Source organism: Leptinotarsa decemlineata, unplaced genomic scaffold (assembly GCF_025532065.1).
Source record: "Leptinotarsa decemlineata unplaced genomic scaffold, Ldec_3_MD MMD2_tig00026361_RagTag_RagTag, whole genome shotgun sequence".
Lineage (NCBI taxonomy): Eukaryota > Metazoa > Arthropoda > Insecta > Coleoptera > Chrysomelidae > Leptinotarsa > Leptinotarsa decemlineata.
Window position 1 is genome coordinate 4,738,834 of NW_027412704.1, and position 19,687 is coordinate 4,758,520.

The 19,687-nt window shown below is 37.5% G+C and overlaps 1 protein-coding gene across 1 annotated transcript in view; it reads left to right on the forward strand.

Moving 5' to 3' along the window:
- The window catches only part of mub (poly(rC)-binding protein mub), a 300,043-nt gene that overhangs the window by 18,889 nt on the left and 261,467 nt on the right, over positions 1–19,687 (forward strand). Inside the window, exon 2 of the mRNA XM_074184984.1 lies at positions 14,880–14,941. The gene's annotated coding sequence lies outside the window, so the exon portion shown is untranslated. The remainder of the gene's footprint in view (positions 1–14,879; positions 14,942–19,687) is intronic.

A 19,687-nucleotide genomic window follows, 5' to 3' on the forward strand; every position in this document is an offset into this window, starting at 1 on the left:
TGCTAACACCGATATTTGGTCTTCAGTGAGAACCCGGTTTGTTAGGTTTATGACCATTATCGACATGTTCAAGCGAGGGGATGCTGAACCTCTAGTCTTGTGTAGCTTTTCAAACTCTACTTTGTGGTTTTTGCTTACCCTGTCCCGGTCATTCAAAAAGAATTTATTCTCCTGAAATCATCCGTATTGTATGTATTTCATCCGTATTATTTGAATATTATGACTCTTATTCACTTCAGGAAGTATATTTCATTTATGACAAGCTGTTTCCGATTTTTCGTTTGTAGTTTCTAGATAGTCTATCTGTGTCGAACAAAATAATATATTACAACATCGCACCTGTCGCTGCAATTTCAATGCATTATACTCCTAAATATAATTTCCTGGCCTATTAATAAATCAGTGAAGTTTCAGTTAGAACAAAGGCTCAACGTGTTCTTCGAAAATTGCTGACCGGGAATTTTTCAAATGAGGTTTGGAAACCCTACACTGAAATAGAATTCAGACCATATCGTTCCGTTCTGAATTGTATCGGAACAGGGGGAAATATTTCGACAGGTATGTGCGTATTCACGTTCAGAATTCAATGGTATGCATTTTAGCATTTATTTAATTGAAGCAACAATAACCAGACCTGAAATGTTCTAAATTGTATGGGATACTCTTTGGCACTTCTCGTTTATAAGGCAATTTGATCGGACGCCAAATCGATAGCAACTGGATGTAGGTTAATTCATTCCTCAATAAGTAAGTGGTCAGAGCTAATTTGGATTCATTAAATCATTTATATTTGAGATTCGACTGGGCATTGACCAGTTTTAGGCTCATCTTCGAGATGTGGAGCTACAAAAACCCATGAGATTGAAACGGACAGAACTATCGAAACAACCTAATATAAAGAGAAATCAGGTGAATAATAGGTACATCAAGACTTCATTACAAACTTACACTAGGAATTTATTGGTTAAGCCTCATTTGATGACGTTCGTTACCATCGATATTTTTGTATTTATAGGGAAAATTCCAGTTATTTTTGCTAGCCTTCGTCTGAGTCTGAGGAATTTCTAGTCCACTTCTCATATATGGACATTTTTGAAATTCCAACTATCCACTTCATTTGATATTAAGTTTTCCCGTTATAATGAAATAACCTGCGAAAATTCAATTTCTGAATACACTTTTCGACAACAAAAGTACACGGTCTTTTCAACTGAAAAATTTCTCTGTTTGTTCTCTGAATATTCTTTCGTTTCCAGGAAATTGCATATCTTTTTATTTATTTCTTGCAGCTTTCTGAGTGATTTCATTGTTGTGTTTTGAAATCCGTAGCCGGTGGAAATGAAATTGCTGGAATATTTCATTGAAAACTATAATGGAATATATGCATGAACTTTGAATTTGTTTCTAAGTGTGGACTATTTGTATGCACAAAGCAATTTTCTGTTGATTTCAAACTATTTTCTTGTGATGTACTGTTTAGAACCTTTGGTATAGTAATGAATAGTACTGAAATTCTATCCCAACAGCGAACCTTTATATTCAACACCTCGACAGGTATTTCGATCACCAAATGATCATCTTCAAGAGGAAGAATCCAATATATCGAAGGAAAGAAAGTTCATTGTATACGTTTGAAATTGTCCGGATTCCAGGACGTCAGCTGCAGATGCAAATCTTCCTTTTCAGCCGGAGGTTGCATATCTTAATGAGGATCTAGAGGTGATTTCCAATTGAGGTGGAAGTAATCAGGTTTTCTCTGAAGAAATAAATGTCTCCGAATCGAATATAATAATGGGGATTGAAATGGACACCAATATTTCTTGGCACAATCATATCGCTTGAATTGCAAAGGCTGCTGCTCAGAAGCTTAGAACACTGTTCCGAACCAGTAAACTGTATACACCTCAGCAACTTTTGATGTTCAGATCAAACATTCTTTGGAGTATTGTTCTCACAGAGATTCCATCTAGAAAAGAGCCATTTGCCTGATTGGAGATACAAACATCACTAGGGAACTTGATAGTCTAGTCTAGAACATCGAAGAACGGTTGGAGATTTGTCTCTGTTTTCTAGATACTTCCACGGTAGGTGTTCAAGTGACTTGGCATATTTGATTCCACGTAGAGTGGAACATATCAGAAATATGCGATGGACTGTGGCTGCTCATCGTTTCGTAGACCTGCTCAAGAACTGTTCCAGTTGGAGAACTGCGTTATTATAAAATCGACTTCACCATATGCCTTACGTTGTGTTTGTGATATACTGTTTGGAGCCTTTGGTGTAGTAATGAATATTACTGGAGTTTTTTCCCCAACACAAAATCGTTATTTTTACACCTCGACACGTGTTTCGATCACGTGTCACGTGTGATCATCACTTGGTGATCGAAACACGTGTCGAGGTGTAAAAATAACGATTTGGTGTTGAAGAAAACTCCAGTAATATTCTTTACGTTGTGTTAATGGAACAAAGAAGGATGGAAATTATAAATAGTGTATCGTACGAAAAAGTAATTGTGTTAGCAAAACATGTCGAAATAATTTTCAAAGATAAAGTTCGTGGAGATCACAAGGTGTAGTTTATGATAATGTAGTTTATAATAATGAAACTGAATCAGATCTTTCTTCATTTCCAAAGAATAATGATTGAATTGAAAAATCTGGTGGTTGTGAATATTTCTGTAAAATATATTTGAAATAGGTATTCTGGATAACAGATTACAGCATTACAGAAAACAGCAGAAAGTTTACAGCATTTGCAACGGAAGAGGAGCATTATGAATTTTTCAGGTTACCATTCGGATGGGAGAGTTCAAGTGCAACATTCCTCATAGTAATTCAGGAGGTTCTTGGTGATTCATTGGGCGGAAATGTAGTAGCGGACAGTAAAGATATTTCTCAGAAATTCTGAGGAAATTTTATGAAAAGTAGTCTTTTTATGTACACGTTAGTTTTTTTGATGGATAAATCGATGGAAATACGAAAAAAATCACTGACATCACTGAAAAGGTGAAACATATTAAAAGACCTTATGACATTCAGTGATTACAATTTTGTTATCGCAAAAGTACACATCCTTCGAAAAAATTAAAGAATATCAAGATTTATTTGAGAAACTAGGAGAAATTATAACATCAGAACCGATTTTGAGAATCCCAGATCCTCATTTGAAATATGAATTATCGACATGTGCTTCATATTATGGTTGTGGAGCAATTACCTGTCAGAAAGATGAAAAAAATTGAAGAATAGACAACTATTACTCTTATACTTTTCCAAAATATTGTATGATATTCGCACCTATCTAGAAGGACGAAATATCAAAGTGCATACCGATCACCGTGCTTCAACCCAACTTTTATCCACTGGATATCTGAGAGATGAATTGGCAAGATGACAAATATTTTTAAGAAGTTCCGATATGGAGGTCAGTCAAAAAATATGGAAGATGCTGATGTTATATCAAAATTATGTATTGAAACCCCTAACAACTCTTTTTGGTATAATTAAGTTATTCTAGATTTGGAAAAAGTAGAAGATGGCACATATCAAGTGAAAACCAAGCAAATGATGAACGAAATTCTAAATTTGTTCATTATTTTTTCAGAGCATCTAAATGAGAGTTTGTTTTTAAAAATGTTTCGTCACTATTTATTAGCTGATTGATAAAGTTTTGTCCAATGGAAAGTCACAATTATCCTATCGTATGAAAACACAGATATCATGTGACATCATCGTGGTCGCATATGTCAATAATTGAAATCACATTGGGCAGAGACAAAAACAACACGATTTCCAGCAAGCGAACGTGTGTGAATCGACAACAAAGTGGCATGAATTTCTCGAATTGGACAAGGTTTCCTCCAATGAATTATTCAACGTGGCTTTTCGATGTGTTCCAACAATGAAATCATGCTGAAAATATACTCGAAAGCTGCTGCCGAGGGTATATTGGAATAATTCACGAAACAATTTTGTTGTTTGTAGAACATGGTTAGGGTTTCACTTGAAGTGTAACATTTTCTGAAAGGGAGAAGCTTCCTTCAGAAAATGAGAATCTTTCTCTACTAATTGAATGTTTCAACAATTACCGCGAAAACTTTTTTTTTATTTGAGGATACTCGCATCTTCCTAGTGGTTATTAGCGAGTAGTACACGTTCATTATTTTGTTAAACAGATAACTGTGCGTGAGATTGGTATGACCTAAGCGAAGCCGATTGATGATGTTTTCAGTTCTTTGTTTCGTCAAGCCACGGTTCCACATCATATCAATAAATCTTTCCACCAGATAATCTGTGACCATTTATTTACCCAATCGTAAATGTTTCCTATCAAATTCAATTCACCTTTTTCTTGGACTGTCAAACCGCCAAATGTGACACGAGCCTAACTCAATACGACAAACACAATACCAAGAGCCAGATCATCAGAAATGAATTCAACCGAATAATTTCTAACTACCCTAACTACAAATAAATCTACACGGATGCCTCAAAAACCAACGGGGGAGTAGGAGCTGCAATAGTTACAACAACTGAATCGTTCTCATATAAGTTTCCCTCAACTGCGAAAAGTGAGTTATCATTAAAATGTTGCTTACTAATAGAAGTATATTGTAGAATAAAACGTTGCATCATTTGCAATTACAGTAGTTGATATCATCTTCAATGAAATGAATTTTCTAGCTTGTTTGTGATCCAGGATGGGCTGAATTTATCAAAAGTAATATAAAATTAGCAATCGTTTGAAAAGATATATTACTGAAAATGTACTGGACATGACGTCAGTTCAAATGTTTTCATTTTTCATGATCACATAATGCTGAAGTAGAATCGTAGACGAGTGCAGCAATTTTGTTTTATTTCTAACTCCATATTGACTATGAGGGTTGAATGCTCCATCGCCATCTTGCAAGTTCTAGGACAGTTCAGGAAATTCGTTTGTGTTTGAGATTCTTCCAGAACATCCCACAACATTCCGGAATATTCTATAGCATCTCGTCCCTCATTCCTGAAAAGAGTTCTCGTTTGAGCCCAAAACTTGGGCTTTTGAAGATCTGAGGGCTGAAAGTTCCACAGAAAATCGAGAGGATTGAGGAACCTTTCTACAATATCCCATATTTTCCTAAACATTCTGTAACATCAAGGAATGTTATGAAATGGAAGGATCAGTAACATCCCAAATCATTGTGGTAGTTCTTTGCCCCATATCTATGGAAAGTGTTCCCTTTGGAGCCCAGAAGTTGTGCATTTGAAGATCTGAGGACTGAAAGTTCCACAGAAAATTCGAGAGGATTTGAGAGCCTTTCCACAGCCTTCCACAATAATTCAAAACATCCCGTAATATTGTGGGTTGTGATAGAATGTTTAGGAATAATTTGGAAGGATCAGTAACATCGCAGAACATCCCAAATAATTGTTCTAAGTCTCTGTTTTCTATACATCAAAAGGATTTCTGTTTAGTCCCAAATTTGTGCTTTTTAAAATTGCAAGGCTGACAATTTCAGTCTCTAGAAATTTTTTGAAAACTTCAAGAAATTCGAGGAGACTTTCCACAATATTCGATATTTTTATAAACATTCTGTAACATGATTAATCTGAAGGCATCAGTAACATCCCTATCCATGAACATTGTTTCCATTTGAGCCCAAAAGTTGTGCTTTTGAAGATTTGAGGGCTGAAAGTTCCACTCTCTAGAAAGTTTCAAAACAGTTCAGAAAATTTGAGAGGATTGAAGGGCCTTCCCACAACCACCCACGATATTTTGAAACACCCTGTAACATTCCGAAATATGGTGGAAATTTCAGGAATGACCTGAAAAGTTGAGTTACATCCCAGGACATCCCAGATCATTGTAGGCCTCTGTTCCCCATTCACAAAAGGGGTTTCCGCCCAAGCCTGAAAGGTGTACTTGTGAATAGTCGAGGACTGGAAGTTTCGCTCTCTAGGAAATAGTTCAGAAAATTAGAAAGTGTTAAAGAGCTTTCCACAACATATCTAAATATTCTGGACCATTTGAAAATCATCTACATCTCTCATTTTCAAGAAAAAATTCGTTCATTACCGAAAATATAGTAGGTACATTCAATTATTACATGGGCTGAAGAGTCTCGGTTCTAACACATAGATGGCGCACTTTTTCAGTCACTACTAATCTTCGAGAGAGAAATTTTGGATATTCTACTCATAAGTTTGATAGTTATGTTAATATTTTCGTAGATACACAGTAAAAATAAAAATCTCAAAGTGAAGAACATCATCTCGATTTAAAGAAATCTTGCTCTCCTATATTCATGAAGAAATATTTTTTTAAACTGAGAAACATTTGAATAAACGATTCTTTCAAGTAAAAAAAAATATTACACCAAGATTGTGCATACATTTCAATAGAAATAATCACATTAGCTCAAAAGAAGTAAGTATGCATTCTTTAGTCTGAGCGAAATTAATCTCGAAGCAAAACTGTTTTCGGTTTTGAAAGAATGATATGTTCGCTTGAAACATTATTTAAATTGTCTCCGTATGAGAAATTAATTGTTTTCCTTTGAAAAGAAGCATTTTTCATTGAAACGCTTCTATTTGTCCCTCTCATTTGGATGTATTTAGTTACTTGAATCCAAAGTATCTCATCTGTAATATGAACAGCTATAAGTGGTAAGGAAAGAAACTAAATAATACATTACATATTATGATTGGTTTATTTGAAGCAATTGCAAATCATAAATATTATCCTGAGAAAGCTAATCTTTGCTTAAATATCATATTCCAACTGCACATTTTTGAGAGAACATACAGTTATACAAATAACAAATGAATATTCAATAAGAAAACATATATAAAAAAGGGACATATTCTTGACAAATTACAAATCAACAAATAAAATGAAATCGAAGCCTATGAACAACATTTCAACTAAGACAAGAAAATGAACTTAAAGGAATATGATTCGCTATTTACATAACAGCATTCACTGTTTTCACGTTTTTGGAAATTCATATTTCATTTCTATTGAGTTTGGTAATATTTCTACCTATTTCTTACATAACTAATGGAAATCTATCAAATAATGGCAGGACTTTAGTATTTGGGTAACGCCCACCAGGGGGAGTGGCATATCAATCGAAAGGGGACGATGAGAGGAACACAATGGTATGGGTTTCATCGCGAGGAAATGACAAAAAATATTTTTTATTCATATTATTCTATTACATATATTTTGGTTTGGTTAGGTTAGATTAGGTTAGGTTAGGTCAGGTTAGGTTAGGTTAGGTTAGGTTAGGTTAGGTTGGGTTGGGTTAGGTTAGGTTAGGTTAGGTTGGGTTGGGTTGGTTTAGGTTAGGTTAGGTTAGGTTAGGTTAGGTTAGGTTAGGTTAGGTTAGGTTAGGTTAGGTTAGGTTAGTTCATGTCAGAAAATTTTGACATTTTTCAAACTTTTTTCCTCTTATTTCCTCGCGATAAAACCCATACCATTGTGTTCTTCTCATCGTCCCCTTTCGATTGATATGCCACTCCCCCTGGTGGGCGTTATCCCAAATACTAAAGTGCAGCCCAAATAATTTCAAGCTGAGTAGGGTATACTCAATTTGTTCCCAATGAATAACATAAAAACATTTCTGAAGTGATTACATAAAGCAAAGACGTTTCAGAATTCAACAAATATTTACATGTTGAAATCAGAAAGTGGCTGTCACACATAGAAGCTTTTTATACGTACTGGTACCTATTTTGGTATTTTTGTATTATAATTTATTGTCGAAACTATAAGTACTTCTATCTTTCAATAAAAAATGAATTCGGTCTAAAAGAAAATCAAATTTTATTTAGAGAAAATGCTCTTATTTGAAACAAGATAAAATGTATGTTCAAAACAAGAGATTGGCAAATTTGAATCAACGTGGAGGATTTTTCAGTTTGAATTAATATACACTTGCAGAGCTCGGCAAATGTAATAATGCATGTGTGAAAAATTACGGAGCATTGGTATAATTTTCGCAAAATGAAGGCAAAATTGAGAGTTGCCGTCAAAATTTACCACTTTCTCTTCGGTACTACGTATACAACGCGGTACTTACTGATATAGCGGAGTTTTATCCAATTATAATACTTACTCCAACTGTGCAAGATCCCAGTCTTGTAAAATCTGTTTCATTATGGTAAATACAAAATAATCGGAAAGAAATTGCACTGCCTACAGACACATAAAACACTTTCTCCTGAAAATCGCAACACACCAACATCACTTTCCAACACATACTGGCGCGTACGCGATGCTTACAACGGAATTCCCCACTTCCCTCTCGCTCAAGAGGGTCATAGAAAAACCAGAGCACCACAAGTTTTTTTAAACAGAAATGAATGAAATACTTCTTTTAAAGAAACCCTGTTCATTCTATACAATATTCCTGTTATTTTCAGTCGATCATAATATAGTTTTGTATGTAGATTCACAAAACTCTTGTTATAAACGAATTGAGTTATTTGAAGGGATACAGTAAATTCAAACAAACACTAGTGTTCAGATCAAGTTGATATTGCTCTCCATTTGAAACAGTTTATTTTTCCCTTCAAATAGGTGGTGGATTTTGGGATGATATTATATTTTCTTGATTCGAAATAGTTCATCTTCGCAACGATATAATCAAATGAATGATGTCGTTGAAAGGCCAAGAAATTTGATTTCTTTGTTGAAAAAAGTGTGATTTTCTGGTGGAACATGGCGATGTTGGCATAAAGTAATAGTTTTTCCAATAGAGATAAAAAATTTAAAGGCAACCTATGATCTTCTTTTAAAGAAATACTTTATACTGTGTATGTAACAATGGAAGGAACATGGATCCATCACTTCACTCCGGAATCAAAACGATAGTCATCTGAGTGAAGAACAACTGATGAACCTCACTTAAAGCGCACGAAAGTACAACAATCGGCTGGAAAGGTGTTGACCTTGGTATTTTGGGATATACGTGGTGTAATATTCATCGACTATCTCGAGAAGGGAAATACCATCAACAGTGAATTTTACATAGCGATATTGGGGCGTTTGAAGGCTGAAGTTGCGAAAAAACGACCCCATTTGGAGAAACAGAAAGTGCTGCTTCATCAAGACGATGCCTATTGTCACAAATCAATGAAAACGATAGCAAAATTGCATAAAATGAACTTGCAATTGCTAATGCATTTAACATATTCCCCAGATTTACCTCCTAGTGACTACTGGCTACTGGCTACTGGCCTACTTTGAGGCAGAAGATAAATCGTTCCACAGAAGTGGCTTTGGAATGTAACAGCGACGCTGCAATGATAGTGTGACTCTTGGTGGAGATTACGTTGATGAATGAAGCTGATTTTGCACAAAAAAAGTGTTTTCTTTCTTAGGTCCGGAACTTTCCAGCCTAGGTATTGGATATGATGCGAAATAGATCATTATGTCCATGCAGGTTGGAGATGTAATTATTTGGTGTTTTCATGGTTCTCCTGGGCTGATAATCATCTGCGGAAAATTTTCATTCAAATCGATAAAGAAAGAACTCCGAAATATCAAAGTCAGCTGAGACATTCCCAGCGCACAAACGAAATATCTCCCTGAATAGTCACGTCCCGATTCTCGTCCTGAAAGGAATCTCGTGGCAACAGAACAAGATAACAGCACTCATTTCCGAGGAAAATTCCCAATCTCGAGTTCTGGATCTGCTCGACCGACCGACACGGCAGCATCTCCGTGCCTACTCGACACAGTTGCAGGAGACAAAAGACCCAGTTCGAGAGCGGTTTATACATAAATTGAAATTTACTTATCAATACTTCTGCTTCTGTGCTGCTCGCACGACAATCGGAAGAGTTGCGAGTGATAATGTTCCAGCGTTCAGAGCTGCTGCTTTGAATACTCTTTGAAATGCCCCTGCCTATTGAGCTGACAGTTAAGCTGAGTTTCTTTATGTGTTCGTCGACTGTGAACATGCATTTTGTTATTAAGCCGTGGAAATGTGGGAATGGAAATGTAACCGGTGACGTTATCAGTGATCTCTTTGAGAGCTGTTCCGATGGATTCCTGATGATGTATGATTCGGCTGGGGATGATTAGAATGTATTGTGAAGATGAGATTGTGTGTGGTTATTCTACTGGTCTTATTTTGTTGGGTCTGTTGACAATTAAGTGATTATTTTTTTAGGACAAGCTACCAGCACTGCTCTAAGAGAAGTGCCTGTGTCAAAGCAGTGATTTCACGTTGGGTTTGAATCACTAAGTAGCGATTCACGTTGGGTTTGAATCACTGGCGATTGAATTCATTTGTAAAAACGTCCTCAGGAAGTTTATTCCACTTAAATGCAGTTCTCCAAATGGAAGAGTTCTTAAACAGTGGAGTGGCGGGGGATCACTGTCTCTCTCTCTTATGGGTGTTTGACAGTCCCCCGGTGCAGACCACACGGCACTCACCCAGTAAAGTTATCGGTCAACCACCCAATCCCGCATCTGCGGGCAACAGGCGTTAGCCGATTTCAAGCTAGATGTGTGGAGGCCTCGGCGGTTACTCATCCAACGCTGGAAAGGTAGCTTTCCTAACATGAGTGCCCCTTGGGGTAACGTAAGGGTATGCGGTGCAGACCACACGGCGTACACCCAAAAGTTGTTGATGAACCGCCCTATCCCGCACCTATACGGGTAATGGGCGCGACATCTTTGACATATGATGTGTGGTAGAGGATGCTCGTGAGAGTCCTCGACGGTTACTCATCAAACGTTGGAAAGGGAACTTTCCTAACATGAGTTCTAGGGGGGAGGTGAGTGCCCGCTCGCGGCTGGAGGCTAGTGAGCCTCATCTCCAACTGGCGTTGGCCTCTTAGGGGCAGCGGCTCCGCTAGCGGGTAAAGGGATACAGGGTTGCGGTAATCCATTCATGGGTGCATTGCAGCCTCATTCTGAGGCACTGGACGGCTTATGCTGTTCCGTGATCCTCGCCTGCTTCTGTACGGATCCAAGCGTTCGAGGTGTCGGGGCTCGCAGTCCTTCCGGGCTCTAGTATCCGAGTCTAGCCTTGGAGGGCACCAAGGCAGACGCTTGAGGTGTCGGAACCCGGTTGGACGGAGCTACTAGTATCCGAGCTTAGGACCCCGGCCGGCCACTTCCGGGACCATATTCCCAATTGATTTGGCATGGTTGGTGGGGGCAGGTGTGCGACGCGAGCACTCTCTGGCGAAAGAGGAGCTTAGTTAACTTGTACGAACGTTCGGTCGAACGCTGCCGATGGTCCTGTCTCTTGGTTAGCCACACTAAGTAGATGTAAGGAAGCAATTCCGGGTTCGGTGAGCGGGAGGAAGCCCTGCGAAATCCTGTTGGTGTGGGGTGAGGGGCGGTACCCGCAAGGATTTCCCGAAAATCCACCCCTCCACACCCGATCGTATCCAACGCCAGGGTGCGTCTGGGGGGCCTAACCGGCCCCCCAGGCCCCCCGGTGCGGTTGTAACTATGACTCTCTTAATGTAGCCACAGTTCGTCGCGTTGGTATGTACCGCTCTTGGTGGAATCAAATGTGCCAAGTCACTCGAGCACTTCCCGTGATAGTATCTATAGAAGAGAGATACATCTCCAACCTTTCTTCGATGTTTCAGACTATCAAGGTTGCAAGTGATGTTTGTGTCTTCAATCAGGCGGATGACTCTTCTCTGGTAGTAGGAGATTTGAGCCGGTTCTAAGCCTCCCCCCACCACTATGACGTATTAATTGCTTTTTTTGTTGTTGTTTAGTGAAGTCAAGGTGTTGTGTCTGGTGCATGGATCGTTCAGAATTTTTTTTCCGGTTCTAAGTCTCCCCTCACCACTATGTAACCTTGAAGTGTCTGGTTCATGGATCGTTCAGATTTTTTTTCATATGAGATTTTGTTTGTGTGTGAGAAAGAGAGAGAATGCACGGTACAGGGTTTCATCATGTGCTTGTCTATGTACTAACAAACGTCTGCATACTTCGAAGATCCTCCAAGTAATGATTGCTCCATCGGTGTGAGGCCACCAAGTTAGTAGTTGTGTGACGTCACAGCAGCAGCAACCGTTCAACGGTAAGAGAGCAAGATGTTCACTCCACAACGTCTGGCTGAGTAATGCGTATTCATCGGTGTACCCTCACCTCTCTCAAAGTGAAGATGGCTGTGACGTAACGCATCGCTCTAGCCTCGCTAGAGCCGAGGACTGGAATGCAGCAGCTGTTATGTCTCAGGTTATGCTCCATACAATACTTCAAAGAAGCTTTGATTTGAACTTTATAGAGCAAGGCTGCTCAACCTTCCAGGCTAAACGGTGGATTCAGACTTCACGACGGGCCACTGACAATTCCTATTTCAAATACTCTCAAAACATGCGGAATGAAAACCTAATAATAATAAATAAAATTGAATTTTTGTTCATTAGGTAATAAAGCTCAATAAAGAGAGAAAATTGAACTCAAGTATGTATCTTCCCAAATCTAAATCTAGGGTAAGTCGTTTTTGCAATCATTGTGCTTAGTTAAGGATGTGCGGCATTTATATTATACATAATTAATTAAGGCCTGAAAATACCTTTTCACACACATATGTTGATCCCAAACCACTCAAAAACTGTAGCGCCAGGTCAGCTATCACTAGTTCTGGTACCAATTTCCAGAATTCTGCAAAATCTTCTGAAGAATTCTGTGCTTTCGGAGACAATTTGTTGGCAAAACGATTTTTAAACCTTTTTTTGCACTTCAAAGAGTTCCAACTGAATATTGGCAGGATTTATAAAAATTTGTATAGTTTGTTTTTTGCTTTCAAAGTCTTGACATCTCTTCTCAAACGACTGTGATGAGCATGAGCTTTCAAATGTTTTAGTGTAGTGTTTTCTGTAGCCAAATTGATTGAAAAGAGATTTAATGTTGCTCTGAATCCCCTCATCAAATTAAACATAGTCGGAAGTGAACAATCTTCACCTTGTACCGCGTATGTACTACGTTTCTTCGCGGCAGGTAGTTTGGCCTCAGGCCCGTGGGCAACATTGTAGCCCACTTGAGCACACTTGTTATAAAGCATCAGTTTCGTACAGTTTTCTGGTTCGAAACAGTGTTCCAAACTTTGAGAAGCCGCCTTTGCAATTTCAGCGACATGATTGAGCCAAGACATATCGGTGTCCCTTTCAACCCCCAACAAACTTATAGAAGGAGAAAGCTGAATTGTCTGTACTGACATTATCATATTCGGTTCGGAGACACTCATCTCCTTGGAGAGAACCAATTCCTAGGTTTCAGTTGCATTTAATTGAACCTGGTTATTTTCACCCCAATTTTAAATCATCTCTGGATCCTCATGAAGATATGCACCCTCCTGCTGTCTAAAGAAATTAACTTTAAAAGTTCAAGCACGTCTTGGACTCAGTAGGTTGAATAGACTGACGCCTATCAGAAAACAATTACTACACTGGCTAATATCACGAACGACGTTGGATTATATCAGACAGGTGTCAGTGCAGGAATCTTCACAGAAAATTCCCTGCATATGCAATTGGCAATACAACTGAAAGAGTCAACCTTTAATTTTGGAACGGGCTCCGCTTGCAGACCGGTTTTGGGCTCCTAAGCCACTCTTCAGTGTAAAATAGTGACCATCATCGACCTGAAGTCTATGATATTCCATAACTGAAAATCGAAATTCTTTCAAAGTATTCCATTCCTCGTTTAAAGTTGGAGCGAATATCAAAAATGTCACTCCATCTAGTGGACGAGGTACTAACCAACTGCATATCCGAAATTTGCCGGATTCCTCTGAATATGGAAGAAAAACTTTCTTATTAGTCAGTGGGCTATGCTTGGAGACTGACAGTGAACAAATCTAAATAAAAGAGCTTTGAATGTTCAAGCCATTCTCGGATATAATCCAACGCCGTTCATGGTATTAGCCAGTGAAGTAGTTGTTTTCTGATAGGCGTCAGTCTATTCAACCTACTGTGCAGGTATATCCGAGACTGGCTTGAAAATGATCGTTCAAATACACGGCTTGTAATCTATCGATTATTTCGAGTGGTTTGGAAGTTCGGATGTCTTTGTCAGGAATAAAATAGATATTCAAACCACAGCAAATCATTTTGTCATCTTGATGAGAACGAAAAACCCTGCCGGAAATGTAGTTCATGATATACTTCAAATAAAGTTGGATTGTGTTCAGAATTGTCGCAAAACCGTCAACTGTGGTAATTCTCTTCACCATCAAGAGAAATCTCAGTGATTCAACTCAACTTTTCTTCAATGATGAGGTTATTCTATTTCCAGCAACAATCAACTATCTAGGTATCATTCTCGATATTTGGTATGCTTACTTTGGAAATATTTTTCACAAAACCAGACTGTAGTCCCTATGGACATGTCGAAGAATCCATGGAAAATCTTGGGGCTTAGAACCCAAATCAATCTATTTATTATATGTGATGATCGTCAGATCACTGCCCTAGGGTTCGGTATTGGGTCCTATTTTGATATTCATTATGTCAAAAATATGTTCAATTTGCATATATCTGTGAGGTTCAAATTATTTGTAGATGATACCGCTATATTTCGGCACAACAGTGATAAAACCTCTCAACGTAACTTGGTTCGACAATAACCTTTTTGTACTCAATATCCTCAAAACTAATTTGTCACTTCTCTTCTTCTTTCTCCATCCTCATACAAAACAATGTGAATTGCTTTCTTCATTTGGAATATTTCTACTTATTTTTGTATGAAGATGAAGAAGTATAAAGCCAAAACCGTTATTTCCTGAAAATTATTTTCTCCAGTTCACAACGTACAGAGTGGAGTTTTTCACATATTCGCCACACTCATGTTCTTGTGTACAATTCCAAATGTTATTTCCTTCAGTTACCATTAATTTTTATTTTCAGGTCAAATATCCAAATTCCTTTCAAACGCTCTTCGTAGACGCGACATAAGATATATCAATAAGGTAAGTTGATCAATCATAAATACACTTCATTTCCAGAGAAATATCCGAGAAACTTCAAAACATCGAGTTCAAATTCAAAATTTTGTTTTAAAGGAGTCACAAATTAACGAACGACAACTCCCAAAATTCGAAACTTGTGGGAGCTAAGGACTAACGAGGTCTCACCTTACAATTTGTGTTCTTTATACGGAATATATGAATACTGTACAGCAGAGGACTCTGAATAGATCCTCGAGGAACACTCGATTCAGGTTCATAACGGGAATACTTTTTATCGGTTTCTATGAATGGGAAAAATGTTTTTTGAATGCCCACTCTAGCGAGAGATAATTAGTCAGATCTGTTAATTACTACAGGAAAAACAATTCGATAGATTTTCATCTTTATAATTTTTCTATTGAGTATTTATACAAGCTTTAAGACGAACTAGGATGGACTGTATAATGGATTCATTCGGTTGTCTAAATAATCAATACTTCCTTGATTCTTTTGGAAGAAGACGTATTTTCCTTTCTTAAAATCCTAGAATTTGAAGTACCAAGATGCACTTAAGAAAGTACGGCATTTCTCGATTGAAATCGAGCTTGATATAGATTGAAAAAAAATCAAAATAGGTTGAAAATATGCGCAGAAGTTTTATCAATGAGAGAAAAAGACTGATCTGAAATTTTTTTCTGAACTCCAACTAAATGAAAATTGACACTGATTGGTTGTTAGTAGCCCACCCTGTATACTTTGTTTCCTCATCGATAATTTCATGAACTCTTTTGGACATTTTTCGAATATTTCTTTCACATTTCCAGAATATTTTCAAAAAATATTCCTGAATTTGGCGAAAAGTCGTCACTTATGTATCGATGAGACTAATGATTTTACGAATTGTCTAAATTACTTTCAAAAATGTTTTTTTGATTATTATTATTGATTTCACGCTTTTATTAGCTTCACCTATATGTATGTTTGTTTGTTTGAAATTCTCCTTTCCATTTCATATTCATTTCTGTTTCAATGCTCAGGATCTGTATTTGACTGAATTACCGACATTATTGCTTGATCTGTTCGCGGGCAGATGGCGCTGTACGAAACCTCCTTGATATAATTCGAACTCACTTTACATGAATTTCTTCAATAGAACAAAGTATTTTTTTCATTAACACGCCCGCCTGCTGCCTTATTTGTAACCCTCCTTTGTGCGCCTGCTGCCTTCCTTGAGCTTGATAGCGACATTTCCACCTTCCTCTCTGGAATCGAAAAATATCAATGATCATTTTTCTAGACAATATATAGCTGAAATATTTTTAACTTTTTAGTTCGACGTTCTTTAAAAGCAGGTTTTTAGTTTTTTTTAACTATATTTATTCAGATTACACTCAACGAAATGACGTTGTTTTCCCAATTTGTGTCAGATTATGTTATTTCAATTATCTGCATGATGAGAACTATCCTAAAACAACAATTTGGCATTCATCATTCTGAAATGCTAATGAGACTCGTTACTAACAATCGGCTTCTCGGTTGACACAAGAACATTCCATTATTTCAACCGGTTCCACGTTAATTACCCTCCTCTACAAACAATACGTTTGCTCACCACCAAAAATTCTGAACCATGAATTGAATTCACCAGCCCGGAGCTTAGCCGGCTGATGAAAGTCTCGTCTTACAAAGGGTCCCTAATTCAACAATAGCGATCTCATTCATTTCTCGAGAATAGCAGAAGTAGATACATCTTTTTAATCATTTGCTCAAATAAATTAGTGAGTTATGTTAAACAATGGAAAAAAGGTAGGTATTTCAATAGTTCTAATGCGGAAGTTAGCCCGGTACATTTTTTTTGAGAACAAAACGCAAGCACTACAGGGAAATCTTCAAGGGCTCGAACTGCGATGATAGCGTATCAGGTTGGATTCGAATCGCTGGAGATTAAATTCATTTGGATAAACGTTCTCTGGAAGTTTTTCCCACATAAACGCAGTTGTCCAAATGGAAGAGTTCTTAAACAGTGGAGTTCAAAGTATACTGAGTTGAACCTCCAAACGATGAGGCGCCACAGTCCGTCGCGTATTTCTGAATAACTCCTATGTGGTAGGAGATCATGATGAAAAGAGAAATGAAAAATTTCTATGTGTTTTACCACTTTCATTTGTAACTAACGTTACTGCAGTTTCGTCGTATATGGACATTCAGATCTTCAGATCTTCAGACTTCAGATCTCTCTTCTGTTTCTGTTTAACTTGATCTATCGACTGGAAACGGGTGCTCCGACGTGATAGTTTAAGTTTTGGATAGAGGAAAAATCAGCCAGAGCCATATCAGATGAATCCATGCAGCTGAAGGTCGTTCAAGGTCGAATCTTCGAATCTTTGAAATAGCCGCGTGACATAACCCAAGTTCATGACTCTGAAAAGTCACCTCGTCTACGCAGTTGAAGGTTATGAAAGTCGAATCGTTCATTCGAGATCAAATTCATTTCATCGTGAATTTTAAGCGCGAATCAAGGCCAAATAAAAAAATCAGCTTGTCTATGTCGTGTGACGTAGGTTAAATTCGTACAAGGTCAAACTTAAAACTATCTCAAAGTCACCTTGGCTACGTCGTGCGACGTATGTGGAAATCATTTTAAGATTGGAAGTGGTGGGGGAAGAGTCCGAAATTGCCTTAAACCAACTACTACTACCTACGTATCTGTTCTTTTTTTAACGAAATCGCTCTCTTCAATGCCGCATAACACTCAGGTGATATTCTTTATCAACCGTGTTAGGAATCACACGTTAAAAGGTAAGAACTCGTTAGTCCTTAGCTCGCACAAGTTTCTCAACTTCTGAGAGTTGTCGTTATTATGGGAGCGACAGCTGATTAACGGAAAAACAGATTTTTCAAACAGATTTAAACTGTTTCACCTTCTGGCAATTTTTTTCGAATGTACATCACCGCGATAATCGTAAAAAAACTGATAAAATCACCTTCACTGTTGATCGACTTTGATGAGCTTTTTTCGAGTTGAAAGGTACCATTCCGAAGCCTGTTGACTGGCGTCAGAATTTACTCGTTCAGTTATGTCTTCAGCTACAGTATAAACTTCTGAACAAGTTATCAGACAACGGAATAAGAGGTCCAGTGTTAGATTTATTCACCAGTTATCTGAATAGAAAGACTCAAAGAGTAAAAATAGAAAATGTATAGGCAAACCGTCAATAGTAACTACAGGTGTTCCTCAGGGTACATTACTGGGTCCATTACTTTTTCTCATTTATATTAACGACATTTGCAAAATAAAAAATTTCCAAGGGAAAATATCTTCGCTCTTATCTTCCCACACGATGAGTGGTCAGAGTTGTATCGCACTGCTGAATATGAATTCATTAAAATACATAAATAGCTAAACACGAACTTACAATAAATATTGGTAAAACTAAATTCGCTACTTTTTCACTTGCAGAACCGAATCAACCCGGACTTGATTATTCATTCTTGCATAATGAATGCTGCCTAGAAAGGAATGATAACTGTTATTGTCGAAAAATAGCTTAAGTCTCAAAAATCAAATATCTAGGAGTAATACTGGACCAGTACATGAGGTGGAATGATCACATTAACTACCTTGTCAGCAGAGTAAGAAAACTTATTTACAAGTTCTACACTCTCAGAGATATTTTAAGTAGGAAAGTTCTACTTGTAGTTTACAACTCATTAATAGAATCAGTATTGCGATACTGCATCACAGCATGGGGGGGCTCATTTACTAGCGCTATAAACAAAACTCAAAATTATTCAGAATACCATTCTCAAAATCATATACAAGAAAGATAGATGATTCTTCACATCAGAATTGTATCAACTAACGAACCTTATATGAATATTCGCAATTAATATATCTTACAAACCTTGATCTGGACATTTGAACAAAAACCTCAACAATATGTTTACCAATCTAGAGCCACAAGATATACCACTGACCTCACACTGAAAGTTCCTAGTTCCAGCAAGAGTCACACCCAAAGAAATATCCTTTATTTTGGCCCAAAAATACACAACAGCCTCCCAAACGAACTGAAAGAATGTAAAAATCTTCATAAATTTAAAGCAGACTCAAAAGCGTATATTCTTCAACATAGCCATCTTCAAAATACTTCATCTATGTAACACTGTTTGATTCTATTTCTCCCCTGCTCAACTCTTTCAACAACAACAAAAATTGCATATCTATGTTCATACTATTATGAATGGGATGATAGTGTTGGTATTACTGCGGCACAAGCCATTATGGTTTAGGCAGAGGCACTAGCAAAAATCATACCAATATTTATGCATATATTTGTATTGTATTTCTATTGAAGTATTTGAAGAAAATTAAGGTATTTTGCCACTAGTAGAACAGCAAAGCTTTCTATGCCTGAAAATCGTTTGAAATGGTACGAACTGATTAGTGAGACATGGAATATTCAGCGGCTATCTCTCTCAGATCTGAAAGGAGAATTTCAGTCGCCATTTCCTTCACCTTAGCGATTTTGAGATCAGTTGAGGATGTCGAAGACCCACCAGAGCGAGGCAAATCTTCCACTACATCTCGACCGCTTTGAAATGCACTGTACTACTCTTACCCACGTGTTTTTGATGAAGTCGATTCCCCGTAAGTCTTATGCAGCGCTTCGACACACGAAACTCCATTCGCAATGCAGAATTCAAGATCGTTGGATATTTTCATCTATTGTCATTGTGAGAATTTCACTTGTTAATTTACAAACA